This window comes from Nyctereutes procyonoides, unplaced genomic scaffold, assembly GCF_905146905.1.
Source record: "Nyctereutes procyonoides isolate TBG_1078 unplaced genomic scaffold, NYPRO_anot_genome, whole genome shotgun sequence".
In the NCBI taxonomy this organism is placed as follows: Eukaryota; Metazoa; Chordata; class Mammalia; order Carnivora; family Canidae; genus Nyctereutes; species Nyctereutes procyonoides.
In genome coordinates this window covers 15,854,482-15,882,142 of record NW_026575132.1, presented here as the reverse complement: position 1 = coordinate 15,882,142, position 27,661 = coordinate 15,854,482, and the positions used below count along the sequence as shown (strand labels likewise).

At 40.4% G+C, this 27,661-nt stretch overlaps 1 long non-coding RNA gene across 1 annotated transcript in view; it reads left to right on the top strand.

Moving 5' to 3' along the window:
* Positions 1–24,044, top strand: part of LOC129522905 (uncharacterized) — a 113,613-nt gene extending 89,569 nt beyond the window's left edge. Inside the window, exon 3 of the long non-coding RNA XR_008667006.1 lies at positions 23,283–24,044. This is a non-coding gene — a long non-coding RNA (uncharacterized LOC129522905). The remainder of the gene's footprint in view (positions 1–23,282) is intronic.
* The last annotated feature ends 3,617 nt before the right edge of the window (positions 24,045–27,661 follow it).

Genomic DNA, 27,661 nt, shown 5'->3' with positions numbered 1-27,661 from the left:
TGGTTTATTTTGTTATTTTTAAATTTTATTATTTTTTAAAAATATTTTATTTATTTATTCATGACAGACACACACACACACACACAGAGAGAGAGAGAGAGAGAGAGAGAGAGAGAGAGAGAGAGAGGCAGAGACACACAGGCAGAGGGAGAAGCAGGCTGCATGCAGGAAGCCTAATGTGGGACTCGGTCCTGGATCTCCAGGATCACACCCCAGGCTAAAGGCGGCACTAAACTGCTGGGCCACTGGGGCTACCCAAACTGGTTTATTAAATATGCTAAACTTGGTAGGGTTTAACAAAGAGACAATATTTATTTTTCTGCCATGACTGTCCTTAATTGTACTTAGTCAGATTTCCTTTCTTGGGCTCCTTGGTGACAACTTGAGCTGACCTCACCACTTTTCAGTCAAAGTGTTAACAAACAGACTCATCTTCAAGTTTTGAACAGTACAGCCCAATCTAATATAAAAGCTTCAATTAGATGAGGGATTGAACATTCCCTGTCAGCGCCCCCCACTCTCTCCCACCTCATTGCTCAGAGAAGACATGATCCCTCAGTGCAGTAGATGCGCATTGAAGCATGCCTGGGTCTCCCTCTCATTCTCTACTTTGCTCCTTTATTCCCAGTCTCCACTCAGAAGGCTGCTGCTTCTGGACTCTTACAGAGTTGGGGTGCTAAGTATGGAGGAGAGATAGATGGTGACAGTTTCTAACTTAGCTGCTACTGGTATAATTGGTGCCATTGTTCTCTGTGTGGCAGATGACCCAATACTGGGTTTCACTCAGGAATGTTTGTGGGATCTTTGTCCTGCATGAGGAATGTATTCTTTGGCTGACCTCTTATGACATCCTTTCAGTTCTTTGCTCTGGCTCTATACCCTACTGAGCTTTCTCTTGTTGGGTACTGAGTGCACTGTAGGCAAAGTGCTGTCAAGATGGTGCCAGCCTGGCTCCCCTCTGTGTATTCACATGGTCCAGGATATCTTTTCCTGCTGCTGGCTGGTAGAAGTGCAGCTTGCTTCTCCATTTTCTAATTCTCCAGGGATAGTTGCTATCTTGGATGATAGTTTAGGTTCTCTCAAAAACCCTTCTTTGCCCCATTCCCTAAGATCATTCAACCATGGACTAAGATGCCTGTCTTCTGCATGCAAGTGGTTGTGTTGAAGTCCCTTCTGGTAAGCATGTTGTTTTGTGTGTCAGGGGGGTAATAGGAGGAGGCAAAGCACCCCCATTTCCTTTTCCATGGGAAGGGATAGGAAAATCCAAACCCATGAAGCTCTAAAGAATCTTTCTCTTTTGGGTGGCTCAGTTGGTTCAGTGTCTGATCTTTGGTTTCTGCTCAGGCCATGATCTCAGGGTCACAGGGTCAAGCGCCACATTGGGGTCTGTGCTTAACACAGAGTCTGCTAGAGGCTCTCTCTCCTCCCTCCCCCTCTTCCTGTCCTCCTGTTCTCTGTTTCTGTCTAAATAAATAAGAAAATCTTTAAAAAAAAGAAAAAGAATCTTTCTCTTTTATGTCAGCAGGCTGTGGGTGATGGGCCAAAGGGTTTTGGCCACCTCTTAGATAGTCCTATAGGGAGGGTCTTTGGAATATGGGGTGAAGTTCCAATTTATATCATGTCATGAAACAAAAAACAATTTTTAACACTGGAGGTCTTATGTTTCTCTAATGAAAAATAAAGCATGAGTACACATTCTTTCAGTGTTTATTCCAGATTCTTCTATATGGTTTTATAGATAGAACAAGGCACTTTGAAAACCCAGATGTTTGCTTTCTTAGTATAATATCCACGTATTATTACCAAATTCAAAGCATATGATTAAGGGAAGAGAAATTAGGTCTTGTTGACTGTTATTTGAATTCAGTATTCTTTATGTTGATTCTTCATTCAGTTGAACAGTTATTTTCACTGAAAATTATTTGGTTGAGAAAACCTACCACACAGTGAAACATACGGACAGTGATTCTTGGCTTTAGAGATACTGGTTTCTAACAGGGCTTCAACATGTCCTAATGATGAGACTGGAGTCATAGCCTCATCACCTTGGACAAGGCATTTTTATGAGACTAAGTGGTTTTATTTTTAACTTGAGAAGATTTTACTCAGTAAGTTTTAAAATCCTTCAGGCCTCCAATAGTTTGCAACATTTGCATAATATACATTCATGTTGGTGAGAATTGACAAAGACCAGCTTTAAAATGTAGTTGCTTTTTATTTATTTATTTATATTTTTAAGTAAGCTCCATATCCAGCTCATTGTGGGACCTAAACTCACTACCCTGATATCAAAACCTGAACTGAGATCAAGAGTTGGACTTAACTGACTGAGCCACCTAGGAGCCCCTGTAACTACTTTTTGAAAAAAAAAAAAATTCCAAGTCAACATTTGCACTAACACTTGAGTTGTTAGAATTTCATCATTCGCCATATAATTCATACAGCCTTTAATTTTTTTGTTTAATTTTTTGCTATACTTGCAATAATGGAAAGTTTCATAATCAGTGTCTTTAATTCCACATTTAATATAGTTCTGGCATTTTCCCTTTAGTGGTTGTAAAATAAGTTACTACCTGTTTCCTTTACACTATATGCTATAAATAAGTACTTGATTTTTAAATTTTGTATAACTACTAAATATAAGATTTAGTGTTCTCATCTGAACAGAGAATATAATAACACAGCCAAAACAAAGCCCAGCGTGCCTCCCACAAACGTGCTCCCCAGGCTATCCTAATAGAGGATATGACCCAGCCACAAGCCAGGAGTTCCCTCTGACTCTTTCTTTCCTCACTCTTCCTTCCCTCAATCAGCTAGAAAACCCTGGGCTCAACCTCCAAAGTGAATCTCAAGTTTGTCCATTCTTCTCCACCTCTGCTGTTAATGCCAATTCTGTTAATTCTTGCCTGCATTAAGGTAGAAACCTCCACATTTTCTCAGTTTCTCTTGCCCTTAGGCTCCGCACAGCAGTCACAATGGTCTTTAAATACATAAACCAGGTCACTTTCATCCTCTTTCTAAAACCTTCTGGTAGCATTTGTTTGCAGTTAGAGTAAAATCCAAGCTCCTTTTCATGGTATATTAGTTAAAATGATTCTAGCTGTGGTGATAAATGAAACTCAAAATTTCAGCGGCTTAACATAGAATCCCTTTAATTTACTCCTGGCTAACAGTTCAGTGCAGGTGATCCGGTTTTGAGCAGTTTTCCTCCACGTGATGATTCAGGGACCTAGCTTCTCATCCTGTGGTCTTGCCATTTGCTAGCTGCCTCAGAGTCTTCTGCATCCAGCAGGCAGGTGGGGGCAGGTGGGTGGAGAAGGCACACCCACTTCTTAACAGCCTTGGCACTAGTAAGACCACATTCCAATGATGCTCACATTCTATTGGTGAGAATTGATTATATGGCCCACTCAGAAGCTAGGGAGGCTGGGAAATGTAGTCTCTGGCAGGGAGACACTTCCAGGCATAACTCTTCCCTCTGGAAAGGGCAGCATGCATCCTTGGAGGACAGCCAGCGAGCCCACAACACACTGTTTTTCAATCACTCCCATGAGTTGCCCCTGCCTACCCCTCCAGCCACCTCTTATACGCTTTTGGTGACCATATCCCAGCCACACTAGTCTTCTTGCTCTTCTAATCTCAAGCTTATCCTTGCCTTAGGATTTTTGTGTTCTCTTCCTTCTGCCTGGAAATTTTTATTCCCAGGCCTTTTCCTAGGTAGTTCTTTTTAATTCCCAAGTCTAATTTCTAAGTACTGTCCTTTCAGGAGGAGTCCCTGCCTGCCTAATGAATACAGTCTTCCACTGTGCACCAGTTTTAGTTACCTTCACAGTGCAAATCAACTACCTGGATTTATCTATATTTGTTTATTTAGTGATTGTCCCTTTTCCTCCCCAGTCTTCATCTATGTTGTGTAAATTCTGTGCCTGACTGTCCTGCTCACTGCTATATATATTTCCAGCACACAAAACGTGACTGGCACACATAAGTCAGTCAATACATATTTATGGAATGAATGGAGAGAATCTTTTAGTCGTGGGGGTTTGAAAGCCACAAAGGAGAGCTGATATGGGAAAGTTAGCATCCTTCTATAATCACTAGGATTCAGTTGTGCTGATCAATCTTTCAACCAGTAGGGGATCCCTGGGTGGCGCAGCGGTTTGGCGCCTGCCTTTGGCCCAGGGCGCGATCCTGGAGACCCGGGATCGAATCCCACATCGGGCTCCCGGTGCATGGAGCCTGCTTCTCCCTCTGCCTGTGTCTCTGCCTCTCTCTCTCTCTGTGACTATCCTAAGTAAATTTAAAAAAAAAAATCTTTCAACCAGTAAAATCAACCATCCCTGCTGCATTAAATCTTCACTGTACCTTCCTGAAAGAACCTGGTGGGATATAGTAATCCAACAAAACCCCCAATCTATATCCTATTAGAAATCCATTTTTGTATGTTTTTTTAAAAAGTACCTATGTTGCTTGGAATTTTTAAAATAGTCCTTTTCTGACTAAATGTGAATATGCATCACAAGTGGTACATTTTGTTTGTGAGTAATTTTTATTACTATTAATAATACTACTGGGGAATACAAATGAACCAGCAGAAAACAATTCTAATGGCTGCTCCACCAGCCAGTTTTAAAGCTGCTAATGGAACCTGAGGCATTCGAGGTTTGTGTGTACTCAGAATTTTAGAATGACTATTTAATTTCTTTCCCTATTATTTCCAGGGTGGAAATTCAAAGCCTTTTGAATTCTCTTTGATGAAATTACTCCTACGAATGTAAAGTTTTATGAAGACATATTTTATTCTACTGAAAAGCAACATTAGAGGGTGGAAAAAATACTTCTCTCAAACACCAAAACCCTGAATTTGAACTTTTGGGGTCTGCTATTTACTAGCTGTGTGACCTTGCCCAGGTTATTAATTTTCCCTGTCATCAGTTTCTCAATCTGTAAAAAGAGGGTAATAATAGTATGTGCCTCTGCAGGGCTTCTGTGAGGGTAAGTGGGAATGTTTAGTCTAAAGCCAGCACTTAGTAGGTGCTCAAAGAGTTCTTCTTTTCTTCCTTTATGGTACATGTTTTTCTTTACTCAATTTGGCCCAAAGTTCTTTAGGAGACAAAGCCTGGTTGGGCAACTGTTTAAAAAAAAATGGACTGAGTTCATATAAAAATTTTCACACACATTCAGGATCAGATTGGGAATGTTGGTGTCACTTTTTTCTCTCTTGATCACATATTAGTAAGTTATAAGTGATGTTGGTTTTATCCTGGAATTATCCCTAGGATCCATCCACTCCTCCCTGGATCCTTCGTCTCCGACTTTCTCACTAATATGACTCCCAACTGGTCTCTGCAGGTTGCTTCCCTCTCAGTTCTACCCTCCACATTGTTGCTAGTGCCATTTTTCCTAAGCGCAGATATGGTCATATTCCTTTTCTTTGTGAGCCTCGGATGGTCAACATTGTGTCAACCTGACTGTGCGCTGGTATGCCTGGATATTTGGTTAAATATTATTTCTGGGCTTGTCTGTGAGGGTGTTTCTGGGTGAGATTAGCATGTGAACTGGTAGCCTGAGGAAAGGAGATTGTATTCCTGAGTGTGAGTGGGCCTCACTCAATCCACGGAGAGCCTGAGTAGAACAAAAATTTGGAGGAAGGGAAAATTCTCTCTGTCTGCCTGATTGCAGAGCTGGGACATTGGTTTCCTGCCCTTGGGCTGGAACTTATATCATAGGTACTCCAGTTCTCTGGCCTATGTATAGGATATGTGTAGCCTATTGGTTCTGTTTCTCTGGAGAATCCTGAGAAATACAGCCTTGGAGCCTCCAGACACCTGTAGATTAAAAAAATTCATGCAAATAGTTAGCATGGTCTAATTCTAAACAAACTGCCCAGCTCATTTTTCTTTACTCTCACACATCATACCCTCTTGCTACAGGGACCTTTCCATCATTGCCTAAGTGCTCTGTCTCTTATAAGCCATTCTGCCTTGAAAAGTGGCTTTCTCTATCTAGAATATCCTGCTCCTCTTCTCTGTTTGATTCATTTCTACTCACCCTTCAGGACCCAGGTCACACATGACTTCTTTAGATCTGTGGAGTATGTAGCATTGGTGAGAGTCCAGTGTTGTGTCCACTGGTGGAGTATAGGCTTATCTAATGGATCATAAAAATTGGGGTAAGGGGTGGGGTTTCCCCTCTGCTGACAGCCCAGTGAGGACACATAAACACATAATATTCAAAATATTACTAAGTTTATTTTACATGATACTACTTAATAAAGCAACTCATATGTTTATAATCTGAAAATAGAACCCAAACCAAATTAAATATTTGCATGTTTATATGTCATATATTTATACATTAAGTATTATATAGCTAATGTTGGTATAATATTAAAGGATGCTGCATGAAACCACATTTTGCAATAAGAGGTCTACAAATTCAGTCAAGAGAAAAAAACATAAACCAACTTTAAAAGCAACTTCCTCAACAATAAAATTTGATCACAGGTACAACATTAAAATCAGATACTGCTGTGTGTGCTAATTATGGAGTATATGAAATTCTAGCCTGCACTGAAAACCCCTAGTGAAAGGGAAATAAAAGAATAATGCTTAAGTTGATGATACTGTATTTCCCCGATAATAAAAATATAGCATCTTTTACAAATGTGGTTGCAAACTTTTAAAAAAGTAGTTATTAATTGATTTGCAGGCAGAGAATGTTGCTCCTCGCTGCTTTAGTCAATGCATTAAAAATTAGTCAACAGACACTTTCAGAGGGTTTTCTGTGCTCTGGACACTGTGCTAGGTATTGTGGAGATTCTAAAGAAATGGTTCTTGCCCTCAAAGGTCTTTCAGCCTAGTCTCTTGCTCAGGTTAGTGTCATCTCTGGTTCCTTTGCCTACCCTTGCACTCAACATAGATCCATGAATTCTATTGCTAACGGTACCCTTCTGTGTCACAACATCAGTATGAGATTTTCTCCCAATCAGCTTATCAAGTCTCATACTTGGTCTACCCTGACAGCAGACCACCCCGGTCTGCACATGTCCCTCTTCCAAAGGGGGCATGATTAGCTGCTTAATGTCACCCCTATCCTGTTCCAGATATTTCATCACTGTTTATTAGAGTTAGGACCCCTCATTTATATGTAATTATATCCACTTCTATTATACTTTGTCGGCACACTCGTATTTCTGCAAAGGAATGGATCTTAATCCCTTCTTTATTTTTTTGCATCTAGGAATAATTTTGCTTTCTTCTCCCCCTACCACCCCAGAAGACACCGGAATTTCAGAATAACGCAGCATAGGTGCTTGTGTGACAATTTAACTCCTTTGCCCGAGTTTTCATGAATGTCTTATCAGGAAACGGGCAGATTGAAACTAAGAGCAGGTAGATGGAATGACTAGAAGGACCTGGAGGGGGGTGAAGACTATTGAAGGAAGGAAAGAGAAGCTCACAGAAGAGGTGGGAGAGAGGTGGGTGCAGTTCCCTCTAATGGCTAGTCCTGGGTAATTAAAATGGCTTCTCTGTTCAGGGTCTACTTTCATGAACTCTGCTGCTAGACATTTTTTTCTGGTGAATATTTATTACCCCAATGGTAATCCTTCATTTAACATAATATAAAAATTGTAGAAAAAGAGAGTAATTAGTAATAAATCATCATCTCATCCATTAGCAGTAAATAATGCCACTTTGTCAAAGTCATAATTATCAAGCAGTCAGCTAGAGGTGATTATGTGTGTTACCCAACTGGAATCAGTCCAAAAACAAACCACAGCTCCCGTTTATTATCCTAATTATGCCTTAATATGATGCCATCTTTTTCTCCCATAAACTTGATAACAATAAAAGAGTAACAATGAAAATTGACAGGATAAATGAGCAAGAAAGGTAGCCTGAGAAACTTCCTGGCTTTGACACCCACCAATCTCTCTAATTTCTGATGCTGAAAAGACTAGAAGTCTTGAGGAGGGAATGAAACAGAATGAGGGAACCCTTGAAGTGTTGGACGTATGACTACATGGGATAATTTTTTGTCTACTAATCCATTAATCAAATTGGAACACAGGTAGTCCTCACTTTGCAAGACACTATATTAACTGATATGTGTGCATATAGGAACTGTGTTATCATTTTACATGTTTCAGCATAACCAAGATTGGTACCACGGAATTGTGCAAAAGAGCAGACATGGTTTTGATATGCACTCAGTTGAGTTGGCCTGCAACTATGCAAAGTGAGAACTGCCTATAACTCCTTTCCCCCAAATCTTTCTTAATGAGATTTATTAGACTGAGAGCAGTGGAGTTGATGGAAAAATGAATACAAATACAAAAGGTTTAAATGCGGCTTTCTATGACCACCTAACCTATTATCTAGAATGAAAGCTATGCATTGTGTTGATTGGGTGGATTCATGAATGAGACTTCTGCATTGGAACGGTGAGTGAAGGGTGGGATGGGACTCAAAGACCTAGTTTAAAGGTCAGAGTTAGGTGGAGAAACAGGATGAAGGATAGAGAAAGAATGTTGGTTTTGATGATTGATATGGGAGGCCTAGCTCATGAAAATTAAGGTATTCCCCAGAACCAGGAGAGAAGGCAGGTCCAGGATCTGTGCGGGGAAAGGCTGAGGAGTCTTCTCTGAACTAATTGTACAAGTAACTGATGTTAGGATCTCTGACCTGTGTGGACACCACCTTAGAGGGTGTGTCCAGCTTAAGTGAACCCCTCAACTGACCCAAATGGCCACAGTGATGGGCCTCACAATACATTTTTAAGAAGATGACCCTGATCTCTGGTCACGTGGGTTGGTTCAAGGGTGTACCCCTAGCATGGACTGGACCTGAGTCCCTGCTCGAGGATTTGGAATTGGCAATGATGGAGAGACAGGATCTTACTGGGGAGCTGGGCCACTGAAAGCTTCCTTGCTGTGTGGTGGGCATTTCTTCCATCCCACATGCACCCAAGATGCAGAGTGTGCCTGTTTAGCTTCACTCTTTGGTTTACAACATACAGATGGAAGTGGAGATAAGAGATGGAGAGATTGTTCTGGATGTTTCTCTGGTTCCTGGATCCACTGTTTTGGTCTTAAGGCCAAGTTGCATTTCTGTTTTTAATTTCTGTAAGCTAATCCTTTATCTTTATGAGATAAGATCAACTTTTTGGTTTAAACTAGTCTGAAATGGTTTCTGTCATCTGCAATTAAACAATCCTAATATAAGATAGGAGTCTAAAGGGTATAGGATAGATAGAATAAGAGCTAATGAACTCTTGATTGGGAAGGAAAACAGGTTGGATCAACAAGAAAATCACATGCACTGAATCTGGGGCAGTGACTTGCTGTCAGAAGGTTCATAAAAACCTTCAGTGATTGGAAGTAGTCCTTAGTGCTCCAAGGTTATTATATATTGTTGAGTGATGTGAGGTTTAATTGTGATAGTTCTCAACTGTACATAGTTGGTGCTCTGCAATTAAAAAATATCACAAAACAAGGTTTACCATTTCTGGTCCTTATTCTTTTTTTAAATTTTTATTTATTTATTTATGATAGTCACACACACACAGAGAGAGAGAGAGAGGCAGAGACATAGGCAGAGGGAGAAGCAGGCTCCATGCACCGGGAGCCCGACGTGGGATTCGATCCCGGGTCTCCAGGATCGCGCCCTGGGCCAAAGGCAGGCGCCAAACCGCTGCGCCCCCCAGGGTTCCCTCTGGTCCTTATTCTTAAACTTCACCTCCAGCCATTAGCTGGTTCATGTCATATGTACCAGTCAACCACCAGCAAGTCACTTTCATTTCTTTTAATGGACCATGTGGTTCATAGTCTCTGTGCCTCTCACATAATCTTCTTCTTGCCTGGAAAGCCCTGCTTCTTTTCACCTTCCAGTCATTTCCTAAGTGTCCTCTGAGACACTAGCCTCCCTAAACCCTATAAGCAGAGTAGATCTCTTTCTCCTTTATCCCCCATGTTGTCCTTTCTTACTTGTTTGCATGTCTTCCTAACAGACTCATAATTCCTTCAGGAAATAGAGTAGTTCTTAATCATCTTTCTTTCCTCAATATGAATACAGTTCCTGAACCATCTTATTTGCCCTATAAGTATTTATTGATCCAACTTAATGAACCTCCTTAAATGAGAATACAGATGGAGATTGTACATGAATGGTGTAAGTATGCTGATGTGTAGACTTGCCAAGGAAGGTGTACCGCTACTGAACAGGGGATGAAAAACAGTGGTAACTGAGGAGGCATGGTAGTTTTGAGGATGATTTTTTCCCTGAATTCTTATGTATTACAGGTTATAAAAGTAGAAAGTGACTCAAGTAAAAGTCAGAAAAACCTAGGTTGAAGGAACCTTCTGTTTGTGGGATGCTCTGGAAATGATCCATTTAATCATATGGACATATTTGGAATAAATTGGATTTTGCTGATGCCCATCATACTGCAATGTCCAAATCTGAATCTCCAGTCAACTTCCAAGTGTCATTACTGAATTATTAACTACCTAATGGACATTGCTGACTTGGATTTTCTATAACTTTAAAGTTAATGAGTATAAAAGTAACTCATCAAAATACCTCCCACCCCAGGTCCCCATCCAGCCTCACTAAGGTATATCATTCTCTCATTCATTTGATTTAAAACATTGGAATTTTCTTTCCATAGGAATTGATTAGCCCAAATCATCTCTGCTCTTCACTTGCTCTGTCTTTTTAATCCATTCTCTCTTTCCAATTTCATGTCACCATCCCCCTTCAGCTCTGGACTATTACAATGATCCTAAAGTCTGGCCTGAAGGATTTTCACTCTACAGTCTATCCTATATGCTATCACACCTGAATTACTCTTTCCTTCTCATCATGCTAGTCTATTGATAAACCATTAGAAGCATCTAGCATAGTGTCATGCAAAAAATCTGTAAATTAACTAAAATTACAAGTTGTATTGCAAGGGAGAATTCTGACCATAATATTGAGTATATGAATTGCTATAATACTGATATTATTATACATAGAAAAATTATTTTATAGATTTCTAGATGCTTTCCATTGTTCAAATTTATTTCTTTACTATTTTACTCAATGTAGTAGAAGCTGCATTGCTCGAAAAATAGAGCAATCATTCATATTCAATGGAACAAGTGAAAAACTTAAAATGTAATCCATTCATTTATCTGTTCCACACATATTTGTTGAGCTCTTGGGTATGTTGGGGAGAGAAGAATTGAATGACAGGAAGTAAGAGAGAATGTGATCCTGTTATGGATTGAATGTGGGTGCCCCCTACCCCCAATCCATATATTGAAATCCTAATCCTCAATGTGATAGTATTAGGAGGTGGATCTTTGACAGGTAATTAGGTCATGAGGGGGAGACCTCACAAGTGGGATTAGTGCCTTTATAAGATGAGACATGGAAGAGCTTGCTTGCTCTGCCTGCTATCTGCCACATGAGAAGTCCTGGAGAAGATGGTCACCTACAAGCCAGGAAGCAGACTTTCACCAGACATCAGAAATATATGTATGTATACCTGCGTACATGCATATACATTTATGCACACACACATGCATAGATACCCACACACACGTATGTATATACATATAATCTCCATATATTCTATTGAGTCTTTGTCTTTGGTAGAATCATGACTGGCCCTTGTTATTAGGAATTTTTTAGTAGAAATGTTTAGGGAATGCTTTCCCTTTTCCTTTTTTTTTTTTTGAAACACTGTAAGGATGGGAGATCTGTCTCTAGTTTTGGCCTGCCCAGCATGCTTCTCTCTCTTTTTCTGATGATAGAATTCCTATGTCTTCTGGTGGATCTTGTCCCTATACTTTGAATGAGGTTCACCTATTTTTATTCCTGGGATGGCCCTTAATGCAGCAGTCTAGCCAATCAGAATAATGCATTTCTGGAGAAAGGGGAACACTCTTGCACTGTTGGTGGGAATGCAAACTGGTGCAGCTACTCTGGAGAACAGTATGGAGGTTCCTCAAAAAGTTAAAAATAGGACTACCCTACAATCCAGCAATTATACTATTAGGTATTTACCTGAAGGATACAAAAATACAGATTTGAAGGGATAATGTACCCTGATGTTCATAGCAAGATCATCAACAATAGCAAAACTATGGAGAGCCCAAATGTCCATTGACTCATGAAAGGATAAAGAAGATGTGGTATATATACAATAGAAGATTACTCAGCCATTAAAAAGAATTCAATCTTGCCATTTGCAATGACTTGGATGGAGCTAGAGTGTATTATGCTAAGTGAAATAAGCCAGTCAGAGAAAGATAAACACCATATGATTTCACTCATATGTGGAATTTAAGAAGCAAAACAGATGAACATATGGGAGTGGGGAAAAGAAAAAAGAGAAACAGAATAATGTATCCCATTGGCCACAGTGATTGGTTTAGGAATAAGCATGTGACTCAGACTGGGCCAATAAGATTCCCCTGGATACTTTTGCTTCAACTCTCAGGAATGTAGCAGTTCATTGGGAATTTGCTAGTTGAAAAGGCATTGTAAGGTTGGAGGTGTGGACGGGGCCATCTCTTCTTGTTAGAAAGCCTGACCAAGAATAAAATCAGTAAAGAAGAAAAGAGGCAGATTCCTGATGCCAACATTTCAACCCCCGGATCTAGCTGTGTGCCCTGAATTACTCGGTTACATGTCTTAGGAAAATCACTCCTGCCTGTTTTTTTAGTTTGTCTGTTTATGATGGTTTGACCTGTATTTTTTAATACTCGCAACTGAGTTTCAACTTACAGAGGAATTAGAAGGAAACCAGTGAAGTGGTAGAAAAGAGTATGGTTATGGACAGGGCTGAAACAAAGCAAAAACTATGGTGTTTGGAGAGAGAAGGGAGACATTACAGCCCAAAATACAGAGGAATATAAGAATTCCTCAGTAGGGTGGTGTTTTTGCTCCTGGTTGAGGTGGTCAAATTATAAGACAGCAGCTAAAAACAGCTTTACAAAGCTTCCACTGTGATTTAAAGAATGCATATGGGAAAATTAAAATAACCTTTTACATATAAATAATTTAATTGAATGTGTGAATTATTCTTAGGCTTGCACCATATGATAAATCCCTTAGTTATTAAAAAAGTTCTATTATCGAAGATATTGAGAAATATAACATCAATTCCTGGTCACATTGACCATCCTTATTTTAGATACTAGTCAATCCCACTAGCCATTTCTCTGACACTTCTTAGAGTTGGATTAGTAAAAAGTTATGCTTTTGTTGGCAAATAAAAGAAGAAGCTCTGAACTAGTATGGCAGACAAATACGTGAATTAGCATTTACTGTGTAGCAGTGTGAAAAGCACTATTTTAGAGGTAGATGCAAGGTAATTGACAGCAAAGAGTAGGGATTTCTAGATAAGGGTGTAGGTTTTGAAGGATTCCTGGGGATAAGACGTGAACTGATGTTGAAGGATGAGTAAGAGTTAGCTAGATGATAGAGGGACTGAGAATATTCTAGGCGTCATAAATGCAGAAGCACCGGAGACAGAGCAGCTTGATGGAAATAAAATGTACACATGGGAGAGCTGGGAGATGATGGTAGAAAGGTATGTAGGGGCAACCATGGGACGTTGTGGGTTCAGAATTTGAACTCTGGTGAAAATTTACAGGGTACCCTTGAAGGATTTTTAAGAAGGATGGGGACCATTTATTTAAATCTCTCAAGATATGTGTTTTTAAAAGCTATGACTACATCTGTGGCTAGTCATAATTGCCTGGCAAATGAGGAAATGAGCAATTACTCCGACCTATAGGGTGTTTTAGGGAAAGCCTTGACTATCTATGAGTCTCTGATCAACAGGGCTTCCAAGGAATGACTGGGTCATTGTTCTCATGGGGCGTTACCAAAGGCCTCGAGCAGAAAAGACAGCACTTTGAGAGAAGAAGGCTTTGTACTAGAGGGTGGTTACTGATTCAAATTCATGTGTGTTGAGTCCCAGCTGGGCCTTGACATTGATCTTCTTACTCCTGGATCTGAAATAAATTCAGAAATACAGTCCTTTGGAATGAAAGCAAAAATAAGGGTGAGAAAGAAAGGAGGAAATACAGAAAAGAATTAGCCTCACTTTAGTGAGAAATTCCCAGCAGGGTATTCTTTTAAGTAGCATGTATTCTTTTCTATTCCATTAATTTTAAAAGGAGGACCACTAGAAATGACTTATCTGAGTAACCCAAAAGATTCAGATCAGCTAGTCAACTAATGGGACCCAGGTCACCTTTTACATGAATCATGCATGAGTAGATGATAGATACAAAGAGCTTTGCTAAGTCTGCTGATATTTAGTGTCTAAGAAATTGAAGGGTTTCAGTCAAATGAATAAAGATTCTTCTAGTATAGTGATTTCCTGTGTTTTGAAAGATTAACTAGTGCATGCTTTTGCTAGCAGTTTATTTTTCTGCTTTGACAAAGAGAAAAATTAATGAAAAAGAAAGGTTGGTATGAACATATATTAGAAAGATGGGGGATTTATAGAACTGCACTATTTTACTGTTTTTGAACGACCTTTTTTTGATGGAAAAGAGACCTGTGACCTTATTTGCATTTCAAATATTCCTGGAGTGGAATAGTAAAGATCAATGAATTGATTGTCAGAGAAACAGCATGAGTGACAAATTTCTTAGTAAAGAAAAAAGAAATACAAAGGAGGAGGATAGTAAGGTATTCCTAATTCAGAAGTAATGGAACAAAAATGTCTCAGTTCTAGTTTTGGTATCTTTTTTCTAAAATTTGAATAATCTGTGAGGATCAGAAGAAAATGCTGACCTGAAAAGTGCAGTTGAGTATTTTCTTAGTGCATAATTATGTGACACTGGCATATGACCCAGTGTGTATTTTGGGGGTGGGCATTTCCCCTTGTCTGGGGCATATTTTGAGAGAGACGATGCAATGTAATAGAAAATGGGTTGTATTTGGAAGTTGAAAACCACCCTTATAGAAACGCAGGCTTCAAGCAGTCAAGGCCAGAGAATGGGCTTCTTTTCAGAATGATTATAGTAGAAACATTTATATTCAGAGGAAGTTCTCGTCCCTAGAGAGGGGTGTATGCTAGTTTCATGTCTCAACACAATAATCACCTCAGTATGTAATTGTCCTAGAGCTGAGCAGTTTACAAATGTTAATCTTTAACAGTCACTGACTGGGTGAGGGCATCCTGAATAGCGCCACACGTGTGGGATATCCGTAGTCTCATCTCCTTGGAGTTACAGCAAGGTTAGTGCATCTCTTTTTTGTGGATCACCTCCATTGGGAGATGAAGATCTGGTCTGTGCACCTTAGTTTTAGTTCACAACATCTCACTGCCCTCTTTGGGTAGAAAGAGCCTGAAATGAGGATCTACTCTGATCCATGGGCAGGTCTAAGGCTTTGCAGTTTGGGTAGGTTGGGTAAGAAGAATAGAAGATTGTTGGCCTTGGATTTGGAGAATGGAAATATGGTTATAATTCTCAGAATAAGTCCAGAGCTAGAGAATTTGTATGTACTTATTATATTAGGTTGAGTTGTGTTCCCCCAAAAGATGCATCCAAGTCCTAACTCCTAGGACTGTGAATGTGTGAATACGAATATACAACTGTGAATATGATCTTATTTGGGAATAAGGTCTTTGCAGATGTAGTTAAGGATCTCAAGATGAGATTGTTTGGATTTAGGGTGGGTCCTAGATCCAGTGAGTAGTGTCCATGTGAGAGAAATAAGGAGGAGACTTAATACACAGAGACCCAAGGGGTGAAGACCATGTGAATGCAGAGACAGAGACTGGCATTATGCTGCTGTAAGTCAAGCAATGTCTGGAGCCACTGGAAGATGGGAAAGTCAAGGAAACTTTGGAGATAGCATGGCCCTGCTGACATCTTGATTTCAGAAATCCAGAAAAATCATCCACAATTTCAGGTATTGTGAGAGAAAAATTTTTTCCTGAATTTTAAGCCACCAAATTCGTGGTAAATTGTTATAGCAGCCCTAGAAACCCTAGAAGCCCTGAGTATAGAAATATACTCAGGAAATCACCCCTACTTTGGAGACTCCAATTACAGCCTCATGCCATGAGATGAAAAGGCTGAAGAGGGGTCCATGGCATTGCTGAGTTGACTGATCCTAACGCTAGAAGGAAAATGGGATCATGGTTACATAGGGAGTCAGGAAGGAGGAGGACACCCAATGGTAAAAGTTAAGGAAGATTTAATCATCCTATACAAATAGGGCCACCAATGACTTAGAACCCTCAGGAGTAAGATTCTGGGTTCCTCCATTTGGTCAAGAATCCCTAGTTGAGGTTCTGGTTGAAGGCAAAGCTACCTTAGAGTGGGTGGAGAGCTTCATAAATACCACCTATTCACTCATGACCAGCTAGAGTATTTTTGATTGGGTTCTTTTATTTTTTTTAAATTTGTTTTTAAAGATTTTATTTATTTATTCATGAGACACACACACACACATAGAGAGAGAGACAGACAGACAGAGAGAGACAGAAACACAGGCAGAGGGAGAAGTAGGCTCCATGCAGGAAGCCCAATGTGGAACTCAATCCCCGGACCCAGGATCACATCCTGAGCCAAAGGCAGACGCTCAACCACTGAGCGCCCCAGGTGTCCCGATTGGGTTCAACACATATATTTATACTTGAATTTTCTTCCTCTTGCCCTCTTTTATCTTTCTGTTTCATCCATTTTATTTATAGGGTGTATTAGTGATGTGTTATTAGTAGCTTAATACTTTGGTTTAGAGGCTACAAAATATCAGGCATAGATATACCTGGGTGGCTCAGTGATTGAGCGTCTGCCTTCAGCTCAGGGCATGATCCTGGGCCGGGGGATCGAGTCCCATATTGGGATCCCTATGGAGAGCCTACTTCTCCCTCTGCCTGTGTCTCTCCCTCTCTCTCTGTGTCTCTCATGAATAAATAAAATAAACAAAACAAAACAAATATCAGGCAAAGATCATAATAGAACTAATATAAGAGTGGACACTCAGAAACCTTGTACTGAAGCTGAGTGTAGGACCTGATGAGACCTTTTGTGTTTGGATGCTTTCCCTGTCCCCATTTTGGGCAGAAGGTAGACATTTTATTGATTATATGAAGAATTGTTACATTGTGTTAAGCAGTCATATTTTAAGATTTTATTTATTCATTTGAGAGAGAGAGAGAGAGGAGGGGCAGAGGGAGGAGAAGAAGGAGGAAAGGATCTCAAGCAGATGAACATGGATGAACATGGAGCCAAGGGGGGCTTGATCTCACAACCCTGAGATCATGACCTGAGCAGAAACCAAGAGTTGCACACTTAGCAGACTAAGTCACCCAGGTGGCCCAAGCAGTCATATTAAACAACAGATGCATGGGGAGAAGGATGTTTGTTGATATTGAACAACTTTTAGTTGGACCTTTTTAAGGTGGACATCAGTCAGGTGTTTAAATACCCAGCATCTTAAGTCTCTGTTTCTGTGTGGGAGATTCACTGCCTTTTCAGTCTTAGGGGAGGCTGAGCCTGCTTCTTACCGTAGAAGCCAAGCACTTTTCCAGCCTCCCTTGCAGGTAGGACACAGGCACATGACCTGGGCTCCATTTGTCAGACTTATTTTCCCAGAGCTAGAAACTAGAGCCAGAAGGTATGAAAAAGCAGGGGCCCTGAGGACACTTGGTGGCAGCAGCTCCCCTCCCTCCCCCCATCTAAAAGTTGATTTCCCTGCCTGCAGGTATATAACTGATACAGTATTATAATTAGGATTCTTACTGTCTTTAAAAAAATACATATTTCTATTTGATATATATCAATGGTATGCAATGTAAATATAAGTGAAACAAAATAATATGCATCCAAAGCAAGACCTAGAACATTACCCTCTTCCCCAGGAGACAAACACTATCTGAAGTTTTTCTTTATTGCTCCCTTGCTTCTTCAGAAAATAGCTCTGTCATCTATCTAGGGATGTCTGAACAATATAATCCTCACTTTTGCTAATTTTTGAGATTTGTCAAAACAGTATCTTTTTATTCTTTTTAACTCAATACTAGTTCACACATGTAGGTAGTAAGGGCATGAAATTAATGATATATTTACGTTTTGAGTTTCAAATTCTTTATCATATATTGAGGTAGAGTGTTTTATTTATTTCAGATTCTCCACTAGAATTCTTATAAGAAAATCAGACAGACCTGGAGAAGGATGCCATATTCTAGGAATACCTCATACTGTATTTTCATGGGCAAAACAGGAAGATTGGGCACTTGGAACTATCAGGTCATGCAGGTTTCTAGAAGGGCTGTGTGACTGGCTGGCTGGAGCAATCTTAGTGGTGGCATTCTGGGAGAGCATGTGGATGGAGGAACAGCAGAGAAGTACCAGAGACAAAGAAGCCATAGTTACTGGATGCCAAACAGTGTGTGCATGTGTGTGTATGTGTGCACATGTGTGAGGAGATTTGATAGAGCAAGAGGCTCTGGAGAAATGTTAGGTTGTGTAATATCTGGAAAGAAAAGGAAAGGGGATTTTTGAAGAAGAATTTCTGTGAGTCATAAATTTAATTTCCTTTAGTACACTTCAAAAGATGAAAGCAAAGTTTTGATTGCCTTTTTTATTTTTTAATGGGCTTCATTTTTTTAGAGCAATTTTAGATTTACATTAAAATCGAGACCATGTACCCAGTTTTTAGAGCAATTTTAGATTTACATTAAAATCGAGACCATGTACCCAGTTTCCCCAATTACTAACATACATCAGTATGTTATCTTTGTTACATTAATTACATTAATTATCTTTGTTACATTAATTAATGAACCAATACTGATACATTATTATTAACTAAAGTCCATAGTTTATTCAGATTTCCTTCATTTATATCTAATGTCCTTTCTCTGTTCCAGGATCCCATCCAGGACATCTCATTACAGTTACTGGTCATGTCTCCTTAGACTCCTTTTGGCTGTGACAGTTTCTCAGCCTTTTCTTATTTTTGGTGACCTTGACAGTTTTGAGGAGTCCTGGGCAGGTATTTTGTAGGATGTCTCTCTATTGGAATTTGTCTGATATTTTTCTTATGATTAGAATGGGATTACAGGTTTTGCAGAAGAAGACCACAGATGTAAAGTGCTATTTTCGTTGTATCATACCATCAAAGGACTGCCTTTTAAAGTCATTTGATTTCTTAGACTTCATTGTTGTTGTTTTTAAGGATTTATTTATTTATTTTAGAAAGAGAAGGAGAAAGTGAGCGAGCACAAATAGGGGGAGGAGCAGAAGGAGAGAATCTCAAGCAGACTCTGCTGAGCGGGGAGCCCGACGTGGGGTTGGATCTTACAACCCATGAGATCAAGACCTGAGCCCAAATGATGAGTTGGACACTTAACCGACTGAGCCATCCAGGCACCCCTGCTGTTGTTGCTTTTTAAAAATATTATTTACTTATTTATTTATTCATGAAAGACAGAGAGAGAGATGCAGAGACACAGGCAGAGGGAGAAGCAGGCTCCATGCAGGGAGCCTGACGTGGGACTCGATCTGGGGTCTCCAGGATCAGGCCCTGGGCTGAGGGTGGCACTAAACCGCTGAGCCACTTGGGCTGCCCAAGCAAGCCAAGTATTATGGGAATATTATACCTGGCTTCTAATGAAGACCACCACAATATAGAAGCTGCTGTCGAACATTTACATGGCATCGCTACATCCCCTCTCTCCAGCTCTCTCTCTTTCCCTGGGCCCCTGCACTCCAGTGGAAAGCAGTTGGTCTTGGCTGGTATCTATTTGGTGTGCTTTATTTTCACCTGGGTCAAAGTAGTAGGAAGAAGTGACCTTAGAGATGGCTCTTCCTTTTTGTCTCAAGAAGCTGCCCATTCCCTGCTCAAATTCATCTTGTCTGCCTAGAAGATAAGAAAGAGAGATCTTTGTGGTTTTTGTTTTTTGTCTACTTCTTTTCTGTAAAGATTTTATTTATTCATGACAGAGAGAGAGAGAGAGAGAGAGAGAGAGAGAGAGAGGCAGAGACACAGGCAGAGAGAGAAGCAGGCTCCCTACGGGGAGCCCGATGTGGGACTCGATCCAGGACCCCGGGATCACGACCTGAGCAAAGGCAGATGCTCAATCTCTGAGCCACGCAGGCGCCCCTGTCTACTTATTTTCCTGAATACCATACAGAATGCTATCCTGGACACAGTAATGTCATATAGATCGTGTGTATGCTTTGTTAGCTTGAAAGTGCTTTTACATATGTCAAGTTTTGATTCCCATGATAAATTTGTGAGGTAGGCAAACCATGTATTATTGTCTTGGTCTTATAGGAAATAGAGGGAGAGAAGTTTAAATAACTTGCTCAGGCTGACACAAGTAAGTGCTGAGGACAGAACTCCATACAAGGCCTGCTGGCTGCAAACTGGTGCCTCAGTGTTTAGTGTGTTCGGGCTGCTGAAACAAAGCACCACACACTGAGCGGCTTAAATAGTAGACATGCATTGTCTCACAGCTCTGGGAGCTGGACAGTCCAAGATCAATATGCCAGCAAGGCCATGCTCCCTATGAAGGTGCCAAGGAAGGATCTATTCCAGGTCTTTCTCCGAGCTTCTGGTAGCTTCTTGGCTTGTGGCAGTCAGAACTCCAGTCTTCACCTGGCATTCTCCCTGTGGGTACATCTGTGTCTTGTGCTCCTGCCTCTAACTGGTAAGCCACACTGCCTCCCTCATCATCCCTTGTTTCTTTTATTAGCACCTTGCTGGTTAGTTTCTATCAGAGGTCTAGCATAGAGTTTGGGGGGCATCTCCAGTTTTGGGGGCTCAAGCCGGTCTCTCCCGTGAGTGGGGAGAGGTTCTGGGCAGCCAATGCCCTGCAAGGGGTGCAGGTGTTCTGGATCGCACTGCCGACGGACTTCCTTTTAAAATGCCAGAGCCATTAAGTGCAGTGAATTTGTTCTGGAGAAGAGTGGGTTGCAGTCAGCAGGAGTAAAAGCCATGCCACTTACTGGTCTAAAAAGGTGTTTAGCAGCTACAAATAACCCCCCTGGATTAATGGAATCAACAGTCTCTAGGTCTCTAGATGCAAAGGGGCCATTTATTCGACATCCATTCATTTATTCAACAAGCCATGGTGCCGGTTTGGGTTGAGCTGATTCTGAATTGAGACTGCTGTCCTTCCTCTTAAGGCTTTCTTCAATAATTATTCTGTTATTGACACATCACTGACCCAGGCATGACTAATGGTTTAGTATTACTGAGGGATACAGCTAAAGGTCACCTCGGGTGGGGGTTGAGGGGGGGCCCTGAGCTGACATTTCCATGGTACCAACGTGGAGCCAATGGAGATTTTAAGGGGCAGACCCCACTCAGTCTTTATAGCAGACTTGAGTGCCATTACAATGCTGCATAATCAAATTTTTCCCTTTTCTGAAATCTTTGTTCTGCTTATTAATTAAGTGAAATGACACAAGAGGGTGAGTGCTGGCGGTCTGTGGCGCACTTCGGTGTACTGTTAGGGCAGCCACACAGGCTTGATTACAGTCAGTGCGAACAGTAGCAGGTTACTTATTGGGTAATAAGACAGACCCAGGAGTGTCTTTGTACGAGTTGAAAGAGGAATTTTCAGATAAAGGAGAAAAAAAATGTTTTTAATGAAATTTAGAAAATGGGGTCAGAGTATAATTTATGGACTAGATCTTGCCCTCCAGCATCTGCAAAGATAGAAAGGAGACAGGGAAGGGGGAAGAAGCCGAAGCTCCAGGAAATTTCTCATTAGCTACACCTCTGTTTCCTATCCATCTGTAACCCCATGTCAATGGATTGCTTATATTTCTAGGCCAGCTTTGCCATCATCTCCTCAAGATGCCTTTTCTCTGATAAATCCTAGAGGGCCTGCCTGTAAAAGGCAATGGCTGGTTACTTTCACTATTGCCAGTTTTCCTAGAGGAGTCCTTGGGAGAGTATTGCCTCCCAGGGACTTGGGGGAGGCAACGAGTAAAAACTCTGTGTTTTATGCCTAAAGACAGGCTGGACACATTGACATAATCAGTCATGGTAGGTCAGTGCCTTGCAAAATGATGCCATAAATGTTTCCTGAGTGAATAGAGGAACCTTCAAAGAGGTCCATTCTGTTTGCTCCCTGTGGCGGACCTAGAGATCCTTTTTCAGGATTGAATGTTGGACACCCCCAGCTGCCAGGGTGCTGTAGGCAGCTGTCTCGGTTGTTAGCCCCTTCTGAGTTGTTGACTCAGATGAGAAAGGCCTCCAATGAGGACAGTTCCCCTTCCTGGGGCAGCTGTATCTAGTGACTGGTGATGAAGAGAAAGGGAGGCCTGGCCCTCTCCGCCAGTCGGGGCAGTGTTGAGGGATCAGGCCATCTTAAGAATTCCCCAGAGGGTTGGCTGCGTCCAATTTCTCCCTCTGCCCAATTTTACTACCTTCCCTCCTCCCCCAGGGGTCTTGGATCCCAAGAGCACACCCTAAAGATGTCCAGTGCCCGCATCTCTGTCTCAGAGTTGGCTTCTTGGGCAACCTGAGCTGTAACATTGATGAAATTGTGTAGGTGTCATGTGTTCTGTCCCAAGCATAGAGGAGATCTGGGGGCCCACTGGGTAGGGTGAAAAGACAATGTGCTACTCGTTGATCGAGGAGAGAACTCTTGTTTGTGTCTAGAACCTTTATGTGGCGTTTTCATAGGCTGGAGCACAGCAAACTCTGCCAGCAGCTGTACCCTTCCCTAGTCCCCAGCTTTACTCTGCTATTTAAGGGCTGCAGTTGCCTTAGAGCCAAACTTTGAGCCTCTCTCCTTTGAGACTGGACTGTGCTGGGACCGGTTTACTGGGAATGCGACTATATGACACAGCAGACGTTCATGAAAAATGCACACACCAGGTTAATAGTACTTTCTCATTGGATTCTTGCGTTTTGAGGAGGATATTGAAGCTATTAAAATGTGCATTTGGGAAACAGGCTGTGATGCAATCTGCATATTTTTGTGACCTTTGTTAAATGGGTTTCATTTGGTTCTCTAAAAAATGAAGGGTGTGTGCCTGGGTGGTGCAGTCAGTTAAGTGTCTGACCTTTGATTTCGGCTCAGGTTGTGGTCTTGGGGTCATGAGATTGAGCCCCATGTTGGGCTCCATGCTGAGTGTGGAGTCTGCTTGGGATTCTCTCCCTCCCTTTCCATCTGCCCCTCCGGATTGTGCTCTTTCTCTCTCAAATAAAGAAATAAATCTTTTAAAGAAATAGAAAGTGAAGGGAACAACTCTGGGAGTGCCTTCTGTTTATTTTCTTCCCTTCTTTTTCTAGGGCAGACGATACAATGCAGACCTTCCGTGCGTCCTGGATCAATCTATGTTTATTTGCTCCTGCCATTTGTGTGGCTCTATTGTTAAAAGAAGAGAATATGAGAGAAGAAAAGTTATGCTCCGTAGAGGCTTTTCCAATTAACTGTTTGAAGAGACTTTTAAAAAACGCCTAAGTGTGAGGTTATTTGTATACCTAATTTCATTTTTATGTTACCCGTACTTTTAAGTGTAATTTACCAAGGCTTAACACTTGTATTCTTTCAGGGGCATTACAAAGAGCATTGCACATTTATTATAGCCCTTTAAATGGCTGTGTTTTATTTATATATTCTTTTAAATGGTTATTGAGTGGATTTGGTGCTCTTCCTGTAGTTAAAGTGCATGTTTTTTATTGTACATAAATGGTAAATAATTGATACCTGCCATATGCTTCTTTCCCTTCCTGAGTTCCCGTTCCCCTCTTCATTCTCTCCCATTCCCTGTTGCTATTGGTTTCTGCCCTTATCTTGCTCTCTATCCTTTCTTCCCCTCTCTCTGCAGGTCTCCCCTGCTTTCAACACCATTTTCCTTGCCTTTCAATGTACTCATTTGAGAGGGGTTTTTATATGGATTCTTGAGACCATTGCATTACCCAGTAGGGGTGAAGGAGAGGGGGGTGCTAGGGCATACAGCTTTTTATTAGGTGATGTCTGGATCAAGAATTTTAAATAAGAGAGCAGTTTTAGAGAATGTTGCCTGAATTTTTTTTTCTTCCGATCACTGAATTGATATGGGGTGAGTTCTTTCTCATTGTCTCTGCTTCTCTGACTAACCAGTGACAATCTCTAGAAGTTTTGAATTAAGGAAGATGTATCAAGCATCTGTGACCACTCTTAGTGGGCAAAACTTCTCAAGCTGAACAATTTTAAAGGGTCTCTCATTAGGGAATGAGAGGATAACTAGTGCAAGGGGGAAATGTAAAGAATGTTCAGTTGGATGAGCTTGTTTTGGAGGAAATTCCTACTATGTTTAAGTCACAGAACTATAGAAATTTTAGATTCTTTGCTTTTAAACCTCCAGAAGGCAAATCAAAACCCATTTATAGATGTTACAGCTCACCGACACTAGAATAGTTTTCCTTTTTGAAATTTTAAAAAGGAGTTGAAAATTCATATGGAAATACAAGGAACCCAGAATAATCAAAACAATCTTGAAAAGGAAGAACAAAGTTGGAGGACTTGTGCTTCTCGATTCCAAAATTTACTAAAAAGCATCAGTAATTAGGGCAATACAGTACTGGGAAAAGGATTAACATATTGATCAATGGACTAGAAATGAGAGTCCAGAAGTAAACCCACATATCTGTGGTCAACTGATATATGACAAAAGTCCCAAGATCATTTAATGGAGAAAAAATTGACTTTCCACAAATGGTTCTGGTACATGCAAAGAAATGAAGTTGGATCTCTACCTTGCATCGTATACAAAATTAACTAAAAATGGACCAAAAACTTAAATGTAAAAGCTAAAACCATAAGACTCTTAGAAGAAAACATGGAGGTAAGTCTTTGTCACCTTGGATTTGGCAATGGATTCTTAGATATGATGCCAAAAGCATAAACAACAAAAGAAAAAGATAGATAAATTGGACTTCTCTAACATTAAAAACTTTTATTTTTCAAGGTACACTACTGAGGAAGTAGAAACACTACCCCTGGAATGGGAGAGATTATTTCCAAATCATATGTCTGATGAGATACTTGTATTTAGAATACAAAAAAGAATTCTTACAGTTCAGTAAGAGATAACCAGATTTTAAAATGGGCAAATGTTATGAGTAAACATCTTTCTATTTTTTAAGAGATTTTATTTACTTATTCATGAGAGCGGCAGAGACAGGCAGAGGGAGAAGTAGGGTCCCTTAGAGATCCTGATGTGGGACTTGATCCTGGGACCCCAGGATCACACCCTGAGCCAAAGGCAGATGCTCAACCACTGAGTCACCCAGGTGCCCCAGTAGACATCTTTCTAAAGAAGATAACCAAAGACCAACAAGAACAAGAAAAGATGCTAAACATCATTAGCTATCAGGGAAATGCAAATCAAAACCAAAATGAGATACCATGTCACACTTGCTATAACGAAAAAGAGACAGTAGCAAGTGTTGTCAGGATGTGGAGAAATTGGGACCCTCATATATTGCTGGTGGGAATGTAAGATGTTGTGTCATCTTGGAAAACAGTGTTTAGTGATTCCTCAAAAGATTGAACATAGAGATATATGGAGTGGAACCCAGGAATTCCACTCTTAGGTATATACTTAGGAGAAATGGAAGCATATGTCCACACAAAAACTTGAATGTGAAATGTTCATAGCAACATTACCTCTAATCATTAAAAGGCAGAAATAAACCAAATATCCATCAACTGATGAATGGATGAATTAAATGTGTTGTGTTTATATAATGGAAAATTATTTGGCCGTAAGAAGGAACGGAGTACTGATATATGCTACAGCATGGATGAACTTTGAAAACATTATACTGGGTAAAGAAGCTAATCTCAAAAGTCCACATAATGTATGATTTCATTTACATGAAATATCCAGGATAGGCAGAAAGTAGATTAGTGATTGCCTAATGCTGGGGGTGTCAGGGGGTGAATGGGGACACTGGAGAATGGTAGCTGAAGGATATGGGGTTTCTTTTTTGGGGTGATAAAATGTTCTAAGATTGTGGTGACAATCACACGTAACTCTATGAACTTGGCAAGAACCATGGAGTTGCATACTTTAAATGTCTGAATTGTGTGGCTTGTGAATTATCTCAGTAAAGCTGCTACTCACAAAAAATTATAATATCCAATAATTAAAAAAAGAGTTGGAACATTTTGAAGTTGTGAAAGGTGACCGTTCCCAAAAACCCAAGCTGCCCCAACTTTAAATAGTAACTTCTAAAACTCGATTGCTGTAAGTTAGCAATTATTCCTGTTTTACAGATACAATGATTGTGACATGGAGGGTTAAATGACTCATCCAAGGTCATACAGACAATTCATGGTAGTGATGGTGAGCCTAGATGCTGCTCGTAGTCTTCCAGTGCAGAGTTCTGTCCTTATAGCAGCTCTTCTCAGAGTTTGCTTTTCAGAGTCCTTAGGAGGCAGCAGAAATAGGAAACAAAGCCGCCCTTGCTTGTTTTCTTATATTGTTGCTCTGAACTGACCTAAGCCAATTTTTAATGCACAACGCTCAAGTCCTTTTTGGTAGATAACAGGAGCCATGAAAATGTTTGAGATGGGTGAGTTCCTTCCTCCCAACCTTTCTATTGGGTTATAATGAAAGCAGATCTCAAGAAAATTCTGGCCCCATATATGAAAGTTAATCAGTCATATGAGCAGCTCAAACAAACTGCTCTGCAAACACAATGACACACCAGATTTCTGTCCTTTTAATTGTGTCTGTCCCCACCTGCATGGAAGGTCCACTTGAGGTGGCTATGGCGATATTTCAGAGGCAGGATCCTGTTCTACAGTTCAAGCAACCAGAAATCCTCCTGACTGATGGCTGGACCTCAGGCCATTCAGAGATCAAGCCCTGGGCACCATCTCAAAAAGATAGGCTGTGGGTCCAGCTGGGTTCTGATCCCCTTTAAATAAGGATAGGGAGAGTCTTAAATATTTTAGCCAAGCTATACTTCTTGAATACATTTAATTTTACCAATAAAGTCTAAGATTCTGCTTCTGTAAAATGATGTATTTAAGGAGTAGTGTTGTAAATATGTGGAAACTTCTGTGATATACTAACTAAAAAGCGATTAATTCAATTAACGGCTTTAAATATAGTCATTTTAAAAGATTTCTAAAATTCACTAGGGTAATTAGGGTGCCGATTGAGATAAAGAGACAGACGTATTTGTAATAGCTGCTTCTACAGTGGTCCTTTCAAATATGATGCTAACTAAGCACCCCAGGAGTGTGGATTTCCCATTAAGGCAGCTGATTGCTCCTAGAGTGGAAGCTTAAACTAACCAGCATATGCAGAATATCTCACAGCCTATGCTGAAGTATTTCAAATTAAGTTACGATTAATAAATAAATTAATAAATATGCAACGAAACCAAGCAATATACCAGGACTGTCAAGTTGCATTATAAATTTTAATTACATATTGTGATGCCTATATCCTCAGGCTTGTTAGCAAATGATAAAATTTTTCAAATCAAATAAAGAGAAAATTGGTAGAAGAGAAAGAGAATTGACGGAAAAAATGATACAGAGACAGAATGGTAGACTTATATACAATTCAGAGACCCAGGGAGAGACATAAGTAAGAATCAGAAACTAAGAGCCAATATGGTCACACAACCTCGGGTTGTTCACATTCTATTTTCTCTGTGGTTCCCTC